This window comes from Papio anubis, chromosome 10 (genome assembly GCF_008728515.1).
Source record: "Papio anubis isolate 15944 chromosome 10, Panubis1.0, whole genome shotgun sequence".
In the NCBI taxonomy this organism is placed as follows: Eukaryota; Metazoa; Chordata; class Mammalia; order Primates; family Cercopithecidae; genus Papio; species Papio anubis.
Genome location: NC_044985.1, coordinates 117,411,037 through 117,431,001, shown reverse-complemented (window position 1 = coordinate 117,431,001; position 19,965 = coordinate 117,411,037). Strand labels below are relative to the sequence as shown.

The 19,965-nt window shown below is 40.0% G+C and overlaps 1 pseudogene; it reads right to left on the bottom strand.

The window, feature by feature from the left end:
- The window catches only part of LOC116268648, a 143,787-nt pseudogene extending 124,092 nt beyond the window's left edge, over positions 1–19,695 (bottom strand).
- Between the last annotated feature and the right edge of the window lie 270 nt (positions 19,696–19,965).

Sequence of the window (19,965 nt, the reverse complement as noted above, 5' to 3'; positions counted from 1 at the left end):
GTAAATAGTTGGCTGTTAGTAGTTATGTTTTTGGAGAATCAAAGATCTGTGTGGATTTTTTGCTTCAGCGGGTTGGTCCTCTTCATTCCCATATTGTTCAGGGGTCAACTATACTAGCAATGAACCATTAAAAATTGGAATAAAAATATCACTTAAATAGCATCAAAAACATGAAACACTTAGGAATATATCTGACAAAAAATGTGAAAGACTGTACACTGAAAATTACAGAACACTGATGAGGGACTTAAATAGATATGTTAATGAATTGGAAAACTCAAAATTAATGAGATGTTGTTTCTCCCCAGTTGATCTATAAATTCAATACAATCCCAATCAAACCAAACTAACAAACTTATTCTAAAATCCATACGGTCATGTAGCAGACCTACAATAGCAAAAACAATTTGAAAAAAATTGGTAACACTACCTCATTTCAAGATTATCACAAAGCTACAGTAATCAAATATTTCACAAATATTTCAGTGGAGCAGAACACCAAGTCTAGAAATACATGCACAGATGTATGAACAGCCAAGTTTTTACAAAGGTACAAGCAATGCATTGGAGAACAGGCCACTCTTTTCTACATGCAAGAAAACAAGAAAAGACCTCTGTGTCTTCCTACCAAAAACCTATAACCCCAGTTTAACCATGATAAAAATGTCAGACAAACACACACTGAGGAACATTCTACAGGACACCTGACCAGGACTGCTCAAAACTGCCCAAGTCACCATAAACAGGGAAGTCTGAGAAACCGTCACAGACTGGAAGAGACTAAGGAGACATGATGACTACATTTCAGGTGGTATCAATGGGATCCCATAAAAGAACAGTGATATTAAGTAAAAATCAATGAAATCTGAAGGAAACAGACTTTAGCTCATCATAACGTGTCAATATTGGTGAATGAGTTGCGATGGATGTGCCTTAGAAACATAAGATATAACAATGGGGAAACTGGACACAGGATAGATAAGAATTCTCTAAACTATTTGTTGCAACCTTGCTATAAACCTCTATTTATTCTACAATGAAGTATTTGTAAGGAAAGTCACTCAGTAGACTGTGAGAAAATATTTGCGGGACCCCTGTGGATGCACATGGTGAAGGATTCATCAGAGGCATGGTGGGAGACGGCTGGATGATCTCTGCAAATGGTCTGGAGTCTGATGCTGGACCTGAAGGACCCCAGGGTGGGTCTTCCGTTGAAGAGACTATTCTGTCCCATTTGAATGATCTTGACACACGTGTCAAAATTTGACACCCTGTCAATTGGCCAAGAATATATGGGTTTATTTCTGAATTCTCCATTCTATTCCATTGATCTATATGGAAAGATGTTGTTCCAGAAAATGGGGTAAATTTAATTATGAACTGGAAATGAGATAATATTAAAGAATTTTTATTGCCTTAGATATGATAATGATATTGTGGCTATGTAACAAATGTTTCTTATTTTTCGTATTTAATTAAGTATTCAGTGATGGAATGACATGCCAAGAATTTCTTTTTAAAATGACACAAACTGGGGGTTGAAAGGTAATGTCTAGCAAGATGGCATTCACAATTCCAACAAAGAGAATAAAATACCTAGGAATACAACTTACAACGGGTGTGAAGACCTCTTCAAGGAAAACTACAAACCACTGCTCAACAAAATAAGAGGACACAAACAAATGGAAGAACATTCCATGCTCACGGATATGAAGAATCAGTATCGTAAAAATGGCCATACTGCCCAATGTAATTTATAGATTCAATGGTATCCCATCAAGCTACCATTGACTTTCTTCATAGAATTAGAAAAAACTACTTTAAATTTCATATGGAACTAAAAAAGAGCCTGCATAGCCAAGACAATCCTAAGCAACAAGAACAAAGCTGGAGGCATCACGCTACCTGACTTCAAACTATACTACAAGGCTACAGTAACCAAAACAGCATGGTACTGGTGCCCAAACAGATATATAGACCAATGGAACAGAATGGAGGCCTCAGGAATAACACCACACATCCCCAACCTTCTGATCTTTGACAAACCTGACAAAAACAAGAAAAGGGGGAAAGATTCCCTATTTAATAAATGGTGTTGGGAAAATCATTAGCCATGCAGAAAGCTGAAACTGGATCCCTTCCTTAATCTTATAGAAAATTAACCAAGATGGATTAAAGACTTAAATGTAAGACCTAAAACCATAAACCCTTGAAGAAAACCGAAGTAATACCATTCAGGACATAGGCATGGGCAAAGACCTCATGACTAAACACCAAAAGCAATGGCAACAAAAGCCAAAATTGACAAATGTGATCTAATTAAACCAAAGAGCTTCTGCACAGCAAAAGAAACTATCATCAGACTGAACAGGCAACCTACACAATGGGAGAACATTTTTGCAATCAATCCACCTGGCAAAGGGCTAATAGCCAGAATCTACAAAGAAGTCAAACAAATTTACAAGAAAAAAAACAACCCATTCAAAAGTGGGCAAAGGATATGAACAGACACTTCTCAAAAGAAGACATTTATGCAGCAAACAGGCATATGAAAAAATGTTCATCATCACTGGTCATCACAGAAATGCAAATCAAAACCACAATGAGATACCATCTCATGCCAGTTAGAATGGCGATCATTAAAAAGTCAGGAAACAACAGATGCTGGAGGGGATGTGGAGAAATAGGAGCAGCTGCCTCGTTGGTGGGGTGTAAATTAGTTCAACCATTGTGGAAAGCGGTGTGGCAATTCCTCAAGTCTAGAACTAGAGAAATACCATTTGACCCCAGCGATCTCATTACTGGGTATATACCCAAGGATTATAAATCAATGGTACTATAAAGACACATGCACACATACGTTTATTGGCTTTTATTCACAATAGCAAAGAACTTGGAATAACCCAAATGTCCATCAATGATAGACTGGATAAAGAAGATGTGCTTCTTATACCATGGAATACTATGCAGCCATAAAAAGGATGAGTTCATGTCCTTTGCGGACATGGATGAAGCTGGAGAGCTATGTTCTCAACAAACTATCACAAGGACAGAAAACCAAACGAAGCATTATATTCTCACTCATAAGTAGGAATTGAACAATGTGAGAACCTGCAGGACTAGGGAACATCACACAGGGCCTGTCAGGGGTGGGGGAGGCTGAGAAGGGATAGCATTAGGAGAAATACCTAATGGAAATGACAGAGTTGATGGGTGCAGCAAACCAACATGGCACATGTATACCTATGTAACTCAGCCTGCATTGTGCACATGTGCCCTAGAACTTAAAGTATAATAAAAAAGGTTGACACAAATTTCTCTTTTAAAAAAGTTTTCTTTAAAGACAGGAAAAAAGGGATAGATGAATCAGTTCAGCAAAATAGTGAAAATTATTTAACCTAAGATTGATATACGGGTGGTCATGACACTAAGTCTCTCTTTTGTGTGTGTTAAACACTTTGAAAATAAAAACTTGAAGTAAACAATTTTAGTGGGAGGCCTTAGTCTTGTCCACCAAAAGCTAACTTTGAATTTGGATCTTGAACTGGAGCCAGAAACTTAGAGCAATGGGGGAAGCACAGATCTTTTCTTGCTCTGTAACCATATCCCATCCCCAGGTCTGCAGAGCTGAACCTACCATGGATGGTATAGACGGAGCCTGAATTCTTTTCACCTAAAACCAGTCATCAATTCTGTTGGAACTAACCAAAAATTCAAAGAGACTAGGAGTGACTTCTTTTTTGGTATTACTTCGTTCAGTTACGTATTGCTTTTCATTCTTACTCTTGGTTATTTGGTACTTTTCTAAACACAGTACTCAAAAATGTAGGCTGAATATGATGTATAATTTTTAAATTATATATACACACTTTCAAGAAGACAGTTTTATAAAATTTGATAACTGACAAGTACATGAATTGGCACAAAATAATTTGTTAAACTGGAAAGAAATTTGAAATGCAACAAACCAAAATGTCAAATCACAGTTCAGTAAGGAATCTTTTTTCAATTTACAAAGCCAGATTATTCTTAATGTGCTAAGGAGGTAAACACCATGACGCAGCTTCCTGATGGCAGTTGATACCTGTGAAGACCATGTTGGGCATCCGCGGGTTTAGGATAGTCAAAACAAGATCCGTTAAGAACAACCAAACTGATGTGTGGCTGTAGAGATCATATTCCGTGACAGGTGTTTGGAGAATTTCAGAGGCTATTTCTAGGGCATTTTTGGAAAAATACTTGCAAAATAAATGTTCCTCAAATGCATGACATGGTTCCATACTCTCTCCTTGAAAGTCATGGCATCTGAGAGAACCCTAAAATTCTGGGGACATAGGAAAGAGGAGCAGGGCACTGTGCACCTTCTTCAAGATAGTGGCAAGCTATTCCCCTGGCAAAGACCACAGAGGGGAGGGAGAAATATTTGGCAACAATTAAGCCACAGGCATCAAAAGGATCAGAAACACCATCAAAGAACTCTGCGCTTTAAGTATTCTACCAATTTTTGGTCATTAAACAAACTCCTGCAATGCGAAAAAAATAAATCAAAAAAACCATTGGATGAACTCAGGAAATAGAGAAAAGAAACTTCGTAATTGTGCTTTCCATTGAGCATGGGCGAAAGTCATGAACTCCCGGTCCAGATCCTCCAGAGTGTATGAGGTTGAATAAGTCTTCACTGTGCAATTCAGTGATCTTCCCAGTTGCCAACTCACCTCTGGCATGACTACCACCACCTCATGCCCCCTGAGGATAAGCTTCTCCACCACCGACTGCATGGTGAACCAGTGGCTCCCATCCATGGGTACTACTAGCAGCTTCCCTGCCTCAGCAAATCCACAGGTCAGCAGCAGAGAAACACATAGGAGAACAGGGCTGGTCCACCGTGTGCGAGCCATCAGAGAACTGCAGCCCGAGCCAGCAGCTGGGTTTCTAATCTCCTATGATACAGTAGGCGGAAGAAGTACAGGCACAAAACCTGACCTCAATAGAGGGTGTGTATTTATCCTTTCATAAAAAAAAAAAAAAAAAAAAAAAAAAAAATCATACTCACTGCCAATGATTTACTCCTAAGAACAAGAATATATGAGTATCATTTGTTGAGATACCTACTTGTATGTTTTCCAGACAAGACTATCTTATGGTCTCTGCCTTGGACAGATCATGCCCAGTGCTGCAATGTGAGTTTAGAAACAGAATTACTAAGCAATGCTTTTGGACCTTGAAAATTCAGAAAGATAAAGTGAAAGTCAATTTGAATAAAGCTAATATTTTTGGAATATATCCCAAAACAAAATTCAGATTTTAACTTTAACCAACCAAATACTCTCTGTCCAGAAAGAAATTGGCATCCTATGTGTCAAGGATTTCCTTAAGACAGTAAGGCCCTCAGCACTGACCTCCCAACTGGCAAAAAGAAATTGGGGCTCACGCACATCTCTGAAACACATAATCATTGCTGGTTGTCTTCTTCCGTATCCAAACCCTAAGAGGCCTTGAAATGCCGAAATCAGATTGACAATCCTGCCTCCATGGACCACACCAAGGAGTTGATGGAAAGTGACCATTGCCTATTTTAGTGACTTTCCTCAGATACATCACATGCAGTGGGGAGTTGCTGGCCCAGGCCCTGAGCAAGCACTCTACTGGGCTGCCTCTCTGTGACTGTTCTACTTCCACATTCTAAACACGCCATCACTCCAGTGCCCTCCTTCAGGAAAATATGTACTTGTCTCCCTCAGTCTACTGAGCACTCCCTGAGGTCAGTGGCGATGTCATCTTTGTGTTTTCACCCTCCTTTCACAGAACCCATGCTATGCCTTTGATATAGTTTGTATGTTTGTCCCCTCCATATATCATGGTCAACTATAATCCCCAGTGTTGAAGGTAAAGCATGGTGGGAGCTGTTTGGATCATGGGCGTGGATCCCTCATGAATGGCTTGGCACTGTCCTCCCAATAGTGAGTGATTTCTCATGAGATCTGGTTATTTAAAAGTATGTACCAAAAACACTCTTTAGGATATTATCCAGGAGAACTTCCCCAACCTAGCAAAACTGGCCAACATTCAAATTCAGGAAACACAGAGAACACCACAAAGATACTCCTGAGAAGGAAACTAACACCAAGACACAGAATCGTCAGATTCATCAAGGTTAAAATGAAGGAAAAAATGTGAAGGGCAGCCAGAGAAAGGTCTGGTTACCCACAAAGGGAAGCCCATCAGACTAAAAGCAGATATCTCTGCAGAAACCCCACAAGCCAGAAGACACTGGGGGCCAGTATTCAACATTCTTTTTTTTTTTTTTTTTTTTTTTTTTTTTTGAGGCCAGGTCTGTCTGTCGCCGGGCCTGGAGTGCAGTGGCCGGATCCAGCTCACTGCAGCTCACCCCCGGGTTCGCCATTCTCCTGCCTCCAGCCTCCCGAGTAGCTGGGACTACGAAGCCCACGCCCTTCCTTGACTGGTTTTGTATTTTTTAGTAGAGGCGGGGTTTCACCGTGTGCATGGGATAGTCTCGATCTCCTGACCTCGTGATCCGCCCGTCTCAGCCTCCCAAAGTGCTGGGATTACAGGCTAGAGCCACCGTGCCCGGCCTCAACATTCTTAAAGAAAAGAATTTTCAATCCAGAATTTCATATCCAGCCAAACTAAGCTTCATAAGTGAAGGAGAAATAAAATCCTTTACAGACTAGCAAATGCTGAAAGATTTTGTCACCACCAGGCCTGCCTTACAAGACCTCCTGAAGGAAGCACTAAATACGGAAAGTAAAAATGGTTATCAGTCACTGCAAAAACATATCAAATTTAAAGGACAATTGACACTATAAAAAAACTGCATTGGCGGGCTGATGGCTCAAGCCTGTAATCCCAGCACTTTGGGAGGCCGAGGCAGTGAGGATCGAGGTCAGGAGATCGAGACCATCCTGGCTAACAGTGAAACCCATCTCTGCAAAAAGTAAAACTAGCCGGAGGCGAGGTGTGACCTGTAGTCCCAACTACTTTTCGGGGAGGCTGAGGCAGGAGAATGGGCGGGGAACCTGGGAGTAGACTGCAGTGAGCTGAGATCCGGCCACAGCACTCCAGCAAAACAGGCAAGATCCCGTCTCAAAAAAAAATAAAAAATAAAAAATAAAAAATAAAAATAAAATAAAAAACTGCATCAACTAATGGGCAATATAACCAGCTAGCATCTATTGTAGGATCAAAATCACATAATAATATTAGCGTTAAATGTAAATGGGCTAAATGACCCAGTTAAAAGACACACACTGGCAAATTGGATAAACAGTCAAGACCCATCAGTGTGCTGTACTCAGGAGACCCATCTCACATGCAAGACACTCATTGGCTCAAAATAAAGGGATGGAGGAATATTTACCAAGCAAATGGAAAAAAAGCAGGGGTTGTAATCCTAGTCTCTCATAAAACAGACTTTAAACCAACAAAGATCAAAAAGGACAAGGAAGGGCATTACATAATGGTAAAGACATCAATGCAACAAGAAGAGCTACCCATCCTAAATATATATGAACCCAATACAGAAGCACCTAGATTCATAAAGCAACTTTTTACAGACCTACAAAGAGACTTAGGCTCCCATACAATAATAGTGGGAGACTTTAACACCCCACTGTCAATATTAGACAGATCAATGAGACAGAAAAGTAGCAAGGATATTCAGGTAGCTCTGGATCAAGTAGACCTAATAGACATCTACAGAATTATCCAACCCAAATCAACAGAATATACATTCTTCTTGGCCCCACATCGCACTTATTCTAAAATCGACCACATAATTGGAAGTAAAACACTCCTCAGAAAATGAAAAAGAACGAAAATCATAAACAGTCTCTCAGACCACAGTGCAATCAAATTAGAACTCAGGATTAAGAAACTCACTCCTGGCGGGCCTTGTGTGGCTCACGCCTGTAATCCCAGCACTTTGGGAGCAGTAGGCGGATCACAAAGGTCAGGAGATCGAGACCACGGTGAAACCCGTCTCTAAAGCTCTAAAAAATTAGCCCGAGGCCTTGATGGCTGAGCCTGTAGTCCCAGCAGCTACTCAGGAGGCTGAGGCAGGAGAATGGCGTGAACCCGGAGGAGCTTGCAGTGAGCGAGATACATCACTACACTCCAACCTAGGCTGACAGAGCTGAACTCGTCTCAAAAAAAAAAAAAAAAAAAAAAAAAAAAAAAAAAAAAAGAAACTCACTCATAACGCTGGCTTCCACATGGAAACTGAACAACTTGCTCCTGAATAACTACTGGGTAAATATTGAAATTAAGGCAGAAATAAATAAGTTCTCTGAAACCAATGACAACAAAGACACAACATACCAGAATCTTTGGGACACAGCTAAAGCAGTGTTTAGAGGGAAATTTGTAGCACTAAAATGCCCACAGGAGATAGCAGGAAAGATCTAAAATCAAAACCCTAACAACACAATTAAAAGAACTAGAGAAGCAAGAGCAAATAAATTCAAAAGCTAGCAGAAGACAAGAAATAACTAAGATCAGAGCAGAACTGAAGGAGATAGAGACACACAATACTCTTCAAAAAATGTTTGAATCCAGGAGCTGGTTTTTGGAAAAGATTAAAAAAATAGACCACTAGCCAGACTAATAAAGAAGAAAAGAGAGAAGAATCAATAGACACAACAAAAAATGATAAAAGGGAGAACACCGCTGATCCCACAGAAATAAACTACCACCAGAGAATACTATAAACACGTCTACACAAATAAACTAGAAATTCTAGGAGAAATGGATAAATTCCTGGACACATACAGCCTCCCAAGGCTAAACCAGGAAGAAGTCGAATCCCTGAATAGACCAATAACAGGTTCTGAAACTGGGGCAGTAATTAATTGCCTACCAACCAAAAAAAGCCCAGGACCAGATGGATTCACAGTGATTCTACAGAGGTACAAAGAGCTGGTACCATTCCTTCTGAAACTATTCCAGTAATACAAGAGAATCCTCCCTAACTCATTTAATGAGGCCAGCATCATCCTGATACCAAAACCTGGCAAAGATAAAACAACAACAAAAAATTTCAGGCAAATATCCCTGATTAGCATTGATGGTGAAAATCCTTAATAAAATACTGCCAAACCAAATCCAGGAGCACATCAAAAAGCTTATCCACCATGATGAAGTTGGCTTCATCCCTGGGATGCAAGGCTGGTCCAACATACACAAATCAATAAACGTAATCCATCACATAAACAGAACCAATGACAAAAACCACATGATTATCTCAATAGATGCAGAAAAGATCTTCAAAAAAATTCAACAGCCCTTCCTGCTCAAACCTCTCAATAAACTAGGTATTGATGGAACATATCTCAGAATAATAAGAGCCATTTATAACAAACCCACAGCCAATATCATACTGAATGGGCAAAGCTGGAAGCATTCCCTTTGGCTCCAGCATAAGACAAGGATGCCCTCTCTCCTGCTCCTATTCAACATAGTGGTGGAAGTTCTGGCCAAGGAGCGGTGAGTAAGAGGAAGAAATATAGGGTATTCAAAATAGGAGAGAAATCAAATTGTCTCTATTTGCAGATGACATGATTGTATATTTAGAAAACCCCATCATCTCAGTCCAAAATCTCCTTAAGCTGATAAGCAACCTCAGAAAAGTCTCAGGATACAAAAATCAATGTGCAAAAATCACAAGCATTCCTATACACCAATAGTAGAAAAACAGAGAGCCCAATCATCAGTAAACTCCCATTCACAATTGCTACAAACAATAAAATACCTAGGAATACAACTTACAAGGGATAGGAAGGACCTCTTCAAGGAGAACTACAAACCACTGCTCAAGGAAACAAGAGAGGACACAAAAAAATTGAAAAACATTCCATGCTCATGGATAGGAAGAATTAATAGCGTGAAGATGGTCATACTGTCCAAGGTAATTTATACATTCAGTGCTATCCCCATCAAGCTACCATTGACTTTCTTCACAGAATTAGAAAAAGCTACTTTAAATTTCATATGGAACTAAAAAAGTGGTATAGCCAAAGGCAATCCTAAAGCAAAAAAAGAGAACAAAGCCTTAGAGCATCAGCTACCTGATTCAAAACTATACTAGATCCAAATTACCCAACAGCATGGTACTGGTACCCAAACAGATATATAGATCAATGGAACAGAACAGAGACCTCAGAAATTATGCCACACATCTACAACCATCTCAACTTTGACAAACCTGACAAAAACAAGAAAAGGGGAAAAGATTCCCTATTTTATAAATGGTGTTGCGAAAACTAGCTAGCCATATGTAGAAAACTGAATCTGGACCCCTTCCTTACACCTTATAGAAAAATTAACTCAAGATGGATTAAAGATTTAAATGTAAGACCTAAAACCATGAAAACCCTAGAAGAAAATCTAGGCAATACCATTCAGGACACAGGCATGGGCAAATACTTCATAACTAAAACACCAAAAGCAATGGCAACAAAAGCCAAAATTAAGAAATGGGATCTAATTAAACTGAGCTCTGCACAGCAAAAGAAACTATCATCAGACTGAACAGGCAACCTACACAATGGGAGAAAAATTTTGCAATCTATCCATCTGACAAAGAGACAATATCCAGAATCTACATGGAACTTAAAGCAAATTTACAAGGAAAAAACAACCCCATCAAAAAGTGGGCAAAGGATATGAACAGACACTTCACAAAAGAAGACATTTATGCAGCAAACAGACATATGAAAAAATGCTCATCATCACTGGTAATCACAGAAATGCAAATCAAATCCACAATAAGATACCATCTCATGTCAGTTAGAATGGCAATCATTAAAACTCAAGAAAGAACAGATGCTGGAGAGGATGTGAAGAAATAGGAATGCTTTTACACTGTTGGTGGGAATGTAAATTAGTTCAACCATTGTGGAAGACAGTGTGGCGATTTCTCAAGGATCTAGAACCAGAAATACCACTTAACCCAGCAATGCCATTACTGGGTATATACCAAAAAGATATCAAATTATTCTACTTTAAGGACACATGCACACCTATGTTTATTGCAACACTATTCACCACAACAAAGACTTGGAACTATCCCAAATGCCCAGCAATGATAGACTGGATAAAGAAAATGTGGCACATGTACACCATGGAATACTATGCAGCCATTAAAAAGGATGGGTTCATGTCCTCTGCAGGGACATGGATGAAGCTGGAAACCATCATTCTCAGGAAATTAACACAGGAACACAAAACCAAACACCGCATGCTCTCACACATAAGTGGGAGTTGAACAATGAGAACACATGCATGGACACAGGGAGTGGAACATCACACACCAGGGCCTGTCGGGGGTGGGGGGTCTAGGGGAGGGATAGCTTAGGAGAAATACCTAATGTAGATGTCGGGTTGATGGGTGCAGCAAACCACCATGGCACATGTATACCTATGTAACAATGTTCTGCACATGTATCCCAGAACTTAACGTATTTTTTTAAAAAAAAAAAAAGCTTAAGAGCAGGAAAAAAAAAAATGTATATGCCACCAGGGCACATGTTTACCTATGTAACAAACCTGCACATCTTTCACATGTACCCCAGAAATAAAAATAAAAACCAGAAATAAAGTATGTGCCATCTTCCCTCTCTCCTGCTCCTGCTCTTGCCATGTGACATGCCAGCTCCCCATCACCTTCTGTCATAATTGTAAGCTTCCTGAGGCCTCACCTGAAGCAGATGCTAGCCCTGTGTTTCATGTAAAGACTGCAAAACTATGAGCCAACTAAACCTCTTTTCTTTATAAATTACCTAGCCTCAGGTGTCCTTTATAGCAATCCAAACAGACAAAGACAGCCTTGCACAAAGAAGATCAACCAGAATATTTGTTGCATTGACAGAATTATATTCTGCAGGTTTTCTTGATACCTTTTCATGGATGAGCTAAGCAGTGTGTGTCAGGTAACACCTTAAAGAACATTGAAAGAGAGATTCTGCAGACAACCAGTATAATCCTTGTAGGAGCACAAGATGGCCCCTTTTGGGACACCCTAACTGGTACTAGACATTTGCTTAATCACCTTTTCTTTTGGTGACTGGGCACTTGTAGATGACTGTCCTTGAAAAATAAACATGACGGTAAGTGATCTACCTTCCCTGGGGGCTTACTTCTGAGTAGAAATCAATGAAATGGAAAATACATTTTAAAAATAGGCAAAATTAATGAAACCAAAGCTGGTTTGTTGAGATGAATTAATTTGATAAAGCTCTAGACACCCTGATCTGAAAAAAAAAGAGGAAATAAATTATCAATATCAGGAATGAGAGAGGTGGTATCACCATAGATTCTATAGATATTAAAATGCTAAGAGAATATCATGAACAAATTTATGCCAAAAAATCTACAACTTAGATGAAATTGACACATTTTGTTAAAGGCACAAACTGCTAGACTCTTCACAAGAATAACACAAATAGAACTAACCCAGTATCTTTTAAATTGAATTTGGATTTGTTATTCAAACCTTCCCACATGAAACAAAGTGAACTCAAATGATGTCACTGATGAATCCAGCAAACATTGAAGAAACAAATAATACCAATTATTTACAAACTAGTCCCTAAAAACTGAAGCCTAGGGGATTTCCTAATTCATTTTATGGGACCAGCATCATCACAGTACCAAAACCAGATAAAGACATTATGAGGAGAAAAAAAAATTACAGACCCTCATGAGCTTAGATGCAAAAATTTTAAACAAAATATTGGCAAGTCAAATTCTGTAATATTTTAAAACAGTTACTACATAAAAAGATGTATACATCATGACCAAATGGGGTTTATCCTAGGAATGCAAGGCTGGTTTGACATTAGAAAATTAATCAAGGTCGTATCACCATGTTCATAGCAATGTCTAACCCACAACAGCCTGTAAGTGGAAACAACCCAAGCAAAAATGTGATGTATATATACAGAATGCAATATTATTTAGCCTTAGAAAGGAAGAAAATTCTGACATATACTAATGTGAATGAACCTTAAGGACATTGTGCAGAGTGAACTAAGCTAGTCACAAAATGACAAATGCTGTATGATTCTACTTATATGAAGTATCCAAAATAGTCAAATTCATAGAATAAAAGAGTGGAATGCTTGTTGACAAGGGCTGAAAGATGGGGAGAATGGAGAATTATTTTTTAAGGGGTCCAAAGTTTCAGTTTGGGAAGATGAAGAGAGTTCTGGAGATGAATGGTGGTATTGGTTGCACAGCAATGTAAATGTACTCAATACTGAACTGTGTACCTAAAGTGGTGAAGATGATACATTTTATGCTATGTGTATTTCACCACAATTAGTGATAAAATAAATAATTTTTATAAATCATTTAAAGTAACATACCATATAAATAAACTAAAAATGTATAAGCATATAATTATCTCAATAGGTATGGAAAAAGTGTTTGACAAAAATCCAAAATCCATTTCTGATAAAAAAAATTCTCAACAAACTAGGAAAAAAAAAGGGAAGTATCTTAAACTAATGAAGGGCATCTTGGAGGAACCCACAGCTAACATCATCCTTAACAGTGAAAGACTGAATGCTCACTCCGCGGATCATGCCAAGGATGGGGGGTGCTGTTACCGCTTCAACATTGTTCTGCAGGCTACTAACCATAACCCTAATCTAAGGAAGAGAGGCAAACACAAGGATTCAGGGCAGGAAGCGATAAACTAATTCTACTGCTTTGTGTAAATGCCATTGGGTTTACAAATAGGACTGTCCCCATCTATAAACCTGCCAGCCCCCATACCTTGGGGAAAAGATCAATACCCACTACCAGTTTTTTTGTTGTACAAGAAGGCCTTGACACGAACACTTTTTGTGGATTGGTTCTACATTGATTTGTCCCTAAAGTCAGGAATATCTTGCCAGTAAGAGACTGTCTTTGAAAGTTCTTTTGATTTTGGACAATGCCCTGAGCCACTCAGAACCCACGAGTTCAACACTGAAGGTGTCAAAGTGGTCTACCTGCCTGCAAACCCAACATCTCTAATTCAGCAACAAAAGGTGGGGGATATGTTCTTTCAAGATATGGATCTGTGAAAAATTCAAGAACGAATAGACACCACACCAGAGGAATCAGCAGAAGATGACTTGAAGGAGATGAGTGCTTTTGAATCAGTACCAGGTACTAAAGAAGCTGTAGAAAAAGCAGTGCCGGAAAACAAATTGCTATCAAAACCAAGGAAAGTCTGAAAAACTGTCACAGGCTAGAGGAGATGAAACAAATGTCATGGAGAATGTCATGTGGAACTCTGGATGGGATCCCAGAAAAGAACAAGGGCATTAGGGTGAAAATTAATGACATCTGGAAGAAAACATAAATTTTACTTCCACTCATAATGTGTCAGTGAAGAAGTTACTAAGTTGTGGATAGCAGCATAGTAATCCAAGATTTAGCAATAGGGAAAACTGGCAAAGGATACATGGGAATTCTCAGTGCTATTTTTGCACCCTTGCTTTAAATCTAAATTTATTGTAAAATAAAAAGTCTATTTTAAAATGACATCTATGTTTTTTAATGAGCAAAGACTTCAAAAGACAGTTACCAAAGAAGGTACACAGATGGCAGACAGGCACATGTAAGGACGTTCAACATAATTAATGATTAGGGTAATCAAACTAAAACTGCAGTTTAATCCACATCCCATTAAATAGAGGCAATGAAAAGACTGATCATATGAAATGATATAGTTGAGTTATCTGTCCCTCCAAAACCAAGTGTTGAAATTTGATCTCTAATGTTGGAAGTGGGGCTTAGTGGGAGGTGTTTGGATGGATCCCTGATGAATGACCTAGTGCCCCTCCCAGTAATGAGTGAATCTTCCATCTATTAGTTTCAGCAAGAACTGATTATTAAAAAGAGCCTGGCACCTGACTCCATCTTCTCTTGCTTCTCTCTCACCATGTGATCAGCACCCTCCACCTTCACCTTCTGCTATGAGTGGAAATAGCCTGAGCCTCTCACCTGATGCGGAAGCTGGTGCCATGCTTCTTGTGCCGCCTGAATGAACCACAAGCCAAATAAACATGCTTTCTTTATAAATTAACCAACCTCAGGTATTCCTTTATCGCAATGCAAATGGACTAAGACATCAAGTGTTGGTGAGTGTGAAGAGCTGGATCTCTCATATGCTGGTGGTGGGAGGGCACCTTGGTCTGGCCGCTTGTAAATATTGTTTAGCAAATTCTCAAAAAGGTAAACACACACCTACCATAGATCACAGCTATTCCACTGTTGGGTATTTATCCATAAGAATAAAATACTTCCTGTATTGTGTGTATTTTTAAATTTTCTGTGTATTATATTTTCGCATCTTAAAAATCCCTATCTGGTAGGGATGCAGTGCACCTCCCTGGGCCAGCCAATTATTAGAGACAGAAAAGAGCCTGCCCTTAGAGCTCAGAGCCCACTGAAATTATTCAAACCAACCAGTGCTAAACTGTTTCCCCTGCCCTGCCTTGCCTTTCCTGCAGAAACTCCAGTAGAGCTATGGTCTAGCCTCTAGCCTCACTCCTATTCTTTCTGCCTCACTATATTTCAAGTAAAACAGTGTACAGGGTATTACTTTGCCACAGCCACTACTTCCAGTCTACAGCAGTCAGGGTTCAATGAGAGAAGTAAAGCTGCTGGGGATCCACATGATGAAGAATTCATCAGAGGCTATGAATATGGAAACACAGTAATGTAAAGAAAGAATTAAAGAGTGTTTGCACACTAATGTGCACAAAGACAAATTTGGAAAATGCCTAAATCTCTATCAATGTTAATTGGTTGAAAAAACTACATTGAATCCAAAGTAAAGACTTTTATGCAATTACTAAAAGAACTTGTCAAATCAGTTGGTATTGGCCTCTAAAGATGTCTGTAATTTATTGGCAAATTAAAAATGCAAAGTAAAGAACAATATGTTCAGACTGTTACTAGATTTTATTTTAACAAAATAGGTGTGAGAATATACATTAGATATATGCATATACATAAAATAATTTCAAAAAATGAAAATGACGCACACAAAACTGCTAAGAGCATTTTCCTATAGAATTAGCAATAAAGGGAAGTTTCATTTCTCGCTGTGGTTTTTGGTATTTTCCCAAAAAGAGTATGTTTAAATGCAACCTGGATATGACCTACAAATAAAAAATTGCTAACTGAGAGGTACATGAAGTGGCACAAACTGAATCACATAACTGGAAAAAAATTCCAAATGCGACAAATGAAAATGTTAAATCACAGTTCAGTAAGTGTTATAGTTTGGATATTTGTCCCCACCCAAATCTCATGTTGAAATACAATACCCAATGTTGGAGGTGGGGCCTGGTGGGAGGTGTTTGGATCATAGGGGTGGATCCCTCGTGGCTTGGTGCTGTCCTTGCAGTAGTCAGTGAGTATTCACAAGATATGGTTAAGTGTGCGGACCACCCCCATCGACTCTCTCTTGCTCCTGCTTTTGTCATGTGACATGCTCCTGCTTCATCTTCTGCCATGAGTAAATGCTCCCTGAGGCTTCCCCAGAATATGAACAGATGCCAGCACCATGCTTGTACAGCCTGCAAAACCTTGCATCAATTAAACCTCTTTTATTTATCAGTTACCTGTCTCAAGCATTTCTTCATGGCAACACAATGAAGAATAGAAAATTGGTACCAACAGAAAATAGTACCAATAGAAAATTGGTACTGAGAGTGGGACATTACTATAAAGATACTGAAAATGTGGAAGTGACTTTGGAACTTGGTAACAGGCAGAGGTTTGAAGAGTTTGGAGGACTCTGAAGAAGATAGGAAGATGAAGGGAAAGTCTGGACCTTCTTAGAGACTGGTTAAATGATTGTGACCAAAACGCTGATAAAAATATGGGCTATGAGCACGAGGTTGATGAGGTCTCATATGAAAATGAAAAAGTCATTGGAAACTGGAGTAAAGGTCACCCTTGTTATGCCTTAACAAAGAACTTGGCTGTACTGCGTCCATGCCCTAGGGACCTATGGAACTTTGAACTTGAGAGTGATGACCTAGGGTATCCGGCAGAAGAAATTTCTAAGCAGCAAAGCATTCAAGATGTAGCCTGGCTTCTTGTAACAACCTACACTTAGATACAGGAAGAAAGAAATGACTTCAAGTTGGAAATTATATTTAAAGGGGAAGCAGTGCATAAAAGTTTGGAAAATGTGCAGCTTAATCATGTGGCAGAGAAAGAGAAAAAGCTTTTTCAGGAGAGCAATTCAGGCAGGCCAAAGAGCCACCACTTGTTAGAGAGATGTGCATAACTAAAAAGGAGCCAAATGCTAAGGCCTCAAATGCATTTCAGAGATCTCCAAGACAGCCCCTCCCATCACAAGCCTTGAGGTCTATGAGGACTGAATGATTCTGTGGGCCAGGCCCAGGGCCCTGCTACCCTGTGCAACCTCAGAACACTGCTCCCCACATCCCAGTCAGTCCAGCTCTAGCCTCAGCTCATAGGCCCCCAGATACAGCTTGGGCTTCTGCTTCAGATGGTGCAAGTCATAAGCCTTGATGGCTTCCATGTAGTGTTAAGCCTGTGGGTGAGCAGAATGCAAGAGTGAAGGAGGCTTGGCACCCTCCACCTAGATTTCAGAGGATGCAAGGGAAAGCCTGGGTGCTCAGGCAAAAGCCTGCTACAGGAGTGGAGCCCTCACAACAAATCTCTACTAGGGCAGAGTGGAAATGTAGGGTTGGAGCCCCGATACAGAGTCCATAACAAGGTACTGCTTAGTGGAGCTATGAGAAAGAGGACCACCATCCTCCAGACTCCAGAATGGTATACCTTCTGGCAGCTTGCACCTTGCTCCTGGAAAAGCTGCAGGCACTCAACAACCTGTGAGAGCAGCTATGAGGCCTGAATCCTGCAAAGTCACAGGGTCATAGTCACCCAAGACTATGGGAGCCCTCCCCCTTGCACCGGTGTGCCCTGGATGTGAGACATGGAGTCAAAGGAGAATTATTTTGGAGTTTTAAGATTTAACGACTCCCCTGCTGGGTTTCAAACTTGCATGGGGCCTGTAGCCCCTTTCTTTTGGCTGATTTTTCCCTTTTGGAATGGGAGTACCCAATGCCTGTACCCCCATTGTAACTTGGAAGTAGATAACTGTTTCTTGTTACAGGCTGATAGGTGGAAGAGACTTGCCTTGTCTCTGATGAGACTTTGGACTTTGGAATTTTGAGCAAATGATGTAATGAGTTAGATTTTGGGGGACGTTTGGAAAGGCATTATTGTATTTTACAATACGAGAAGAACATAAGATTTGGGGGAATAGGCAGGGGAGAAATGATACAGTTTGGATATTCGTCCCGTCCAAATCTCATGTTGAAATGTAATCCCCAGTGTTGGAGGTGGGGCCTGGTGGGAGGTGTTTGGGTCATGAGGGCAGATCTCTCATGAGTTGATGCTGTCCTTGTAATAGTGAGTACTCACAAGATTTGGTTGTTTAAGTATGTGGCACATCTTCTCATTCTCTCTTGCTCTTGCTTTTGCTATGTGACATATCTGCTTCTACTTTGCCTTCTACCACAAGTAAAAGCTCTCTGAGCCCTCCCACAGAAGGTTTACTTGACTCATGGTTCTGCAGGCTGTACAAGCACATGCTGGCACCATGCTTGTACAGCCTGCAGAATCATAAGCCAATTGAACCCCTTTCTTTATAAATTATCCAGTCTCAGGTATTTTCTATAGCAATTCAAGAATGGCCTAACACAATACAAAATCTTTTTTTTAATTATCCAAAGCCAGATTATTCTTACTATGCTAAAGGAGAGATGACTAGATGACTTACCTTAGGCAATGGCTTTCCCTGATGGCAGTTGATACCACCAATGAAGATCATGTTGGGCATCACGAGTCCAAAGTCAGATAGTCCAAAACAAAGTCAGTTCGCAACAACCAAATTGATGTGTGGCTGTAAAGATCATATACCGTGACGGGCGTTTGGAGAATTTCAGAGGCTATTTCTAGGGCACTTTTGAAAAAATGGTGGCAAAATAAATGTTCCTTAAAGTGCATGATGTGGTTCCGTACTCTCTCCTTGAAAGTCATGGCATCTGAGAACCCTAAGAGACCTCTGGGGACATAGGAAAGAGGAGCAGGCACTGTGCACCTTCTTCAAGATAGTGGCAAAATATTTCCCTGGTGAAGACCACAGAGGGGAGGGAGAAATATTTGGCAAGAATTAAGCCATAGGCATTAAAAGGATCCAGAAATATCGCATCAAAAGAACTCTCCTTTAAGTATTCTACTAATTTTTTGTCCTTAAACTTCTACAATTTGAATAAAATAAGTCCAAGATACCACTGGATGAATGCGTCACTAGAGGATATAGACTTTGTGCTTGTGCTTTCCAGTGAGAATCAGTGAAAACCACGAACTTCTGGTCCGGATCCTCCAGAGTGTATGAGGTTGAGTAAGTCTTCACGTGCAATTCAGTGATTTTCCCAGTTGCCAACTCACCTCTGTCCTGACGACGACCACCTCATGTCCCCTGAGGATGAGTTTCTCTACCACCGACCTCATGGTGGTGAACCAGTGGCTCCCATCCATGGGCACTACCAGCAGCTTCCCTACCTCGGCAAAGCCACGGGTCAGCAGCAGACACACAGATAGGGGAAGGGGGCCGTTCTACCCAGCAGGAGCCATCAGAGAACTTCAGCCGAGAGTGAGCCAGCAACTGGAATTCTAAGCTCCTATAATACTGTAGGCAGGAGAAGTACAGGCAAAACCTGCCCCCAAGGGAAGCTGTGTATTTTCCTGTTGACCCAAAAAAAAAAAAAAAAAAAAAAAAAAATCACACTTACTGCCAATGATTTACTCATAAGGATGAGAACACATGAGTAGCATTTGCTGAGATACCAACTTGTACGTTTTTCAGGAAAGAGTAGTTGATGGTCTTTGTCTTGAGGGCAGATC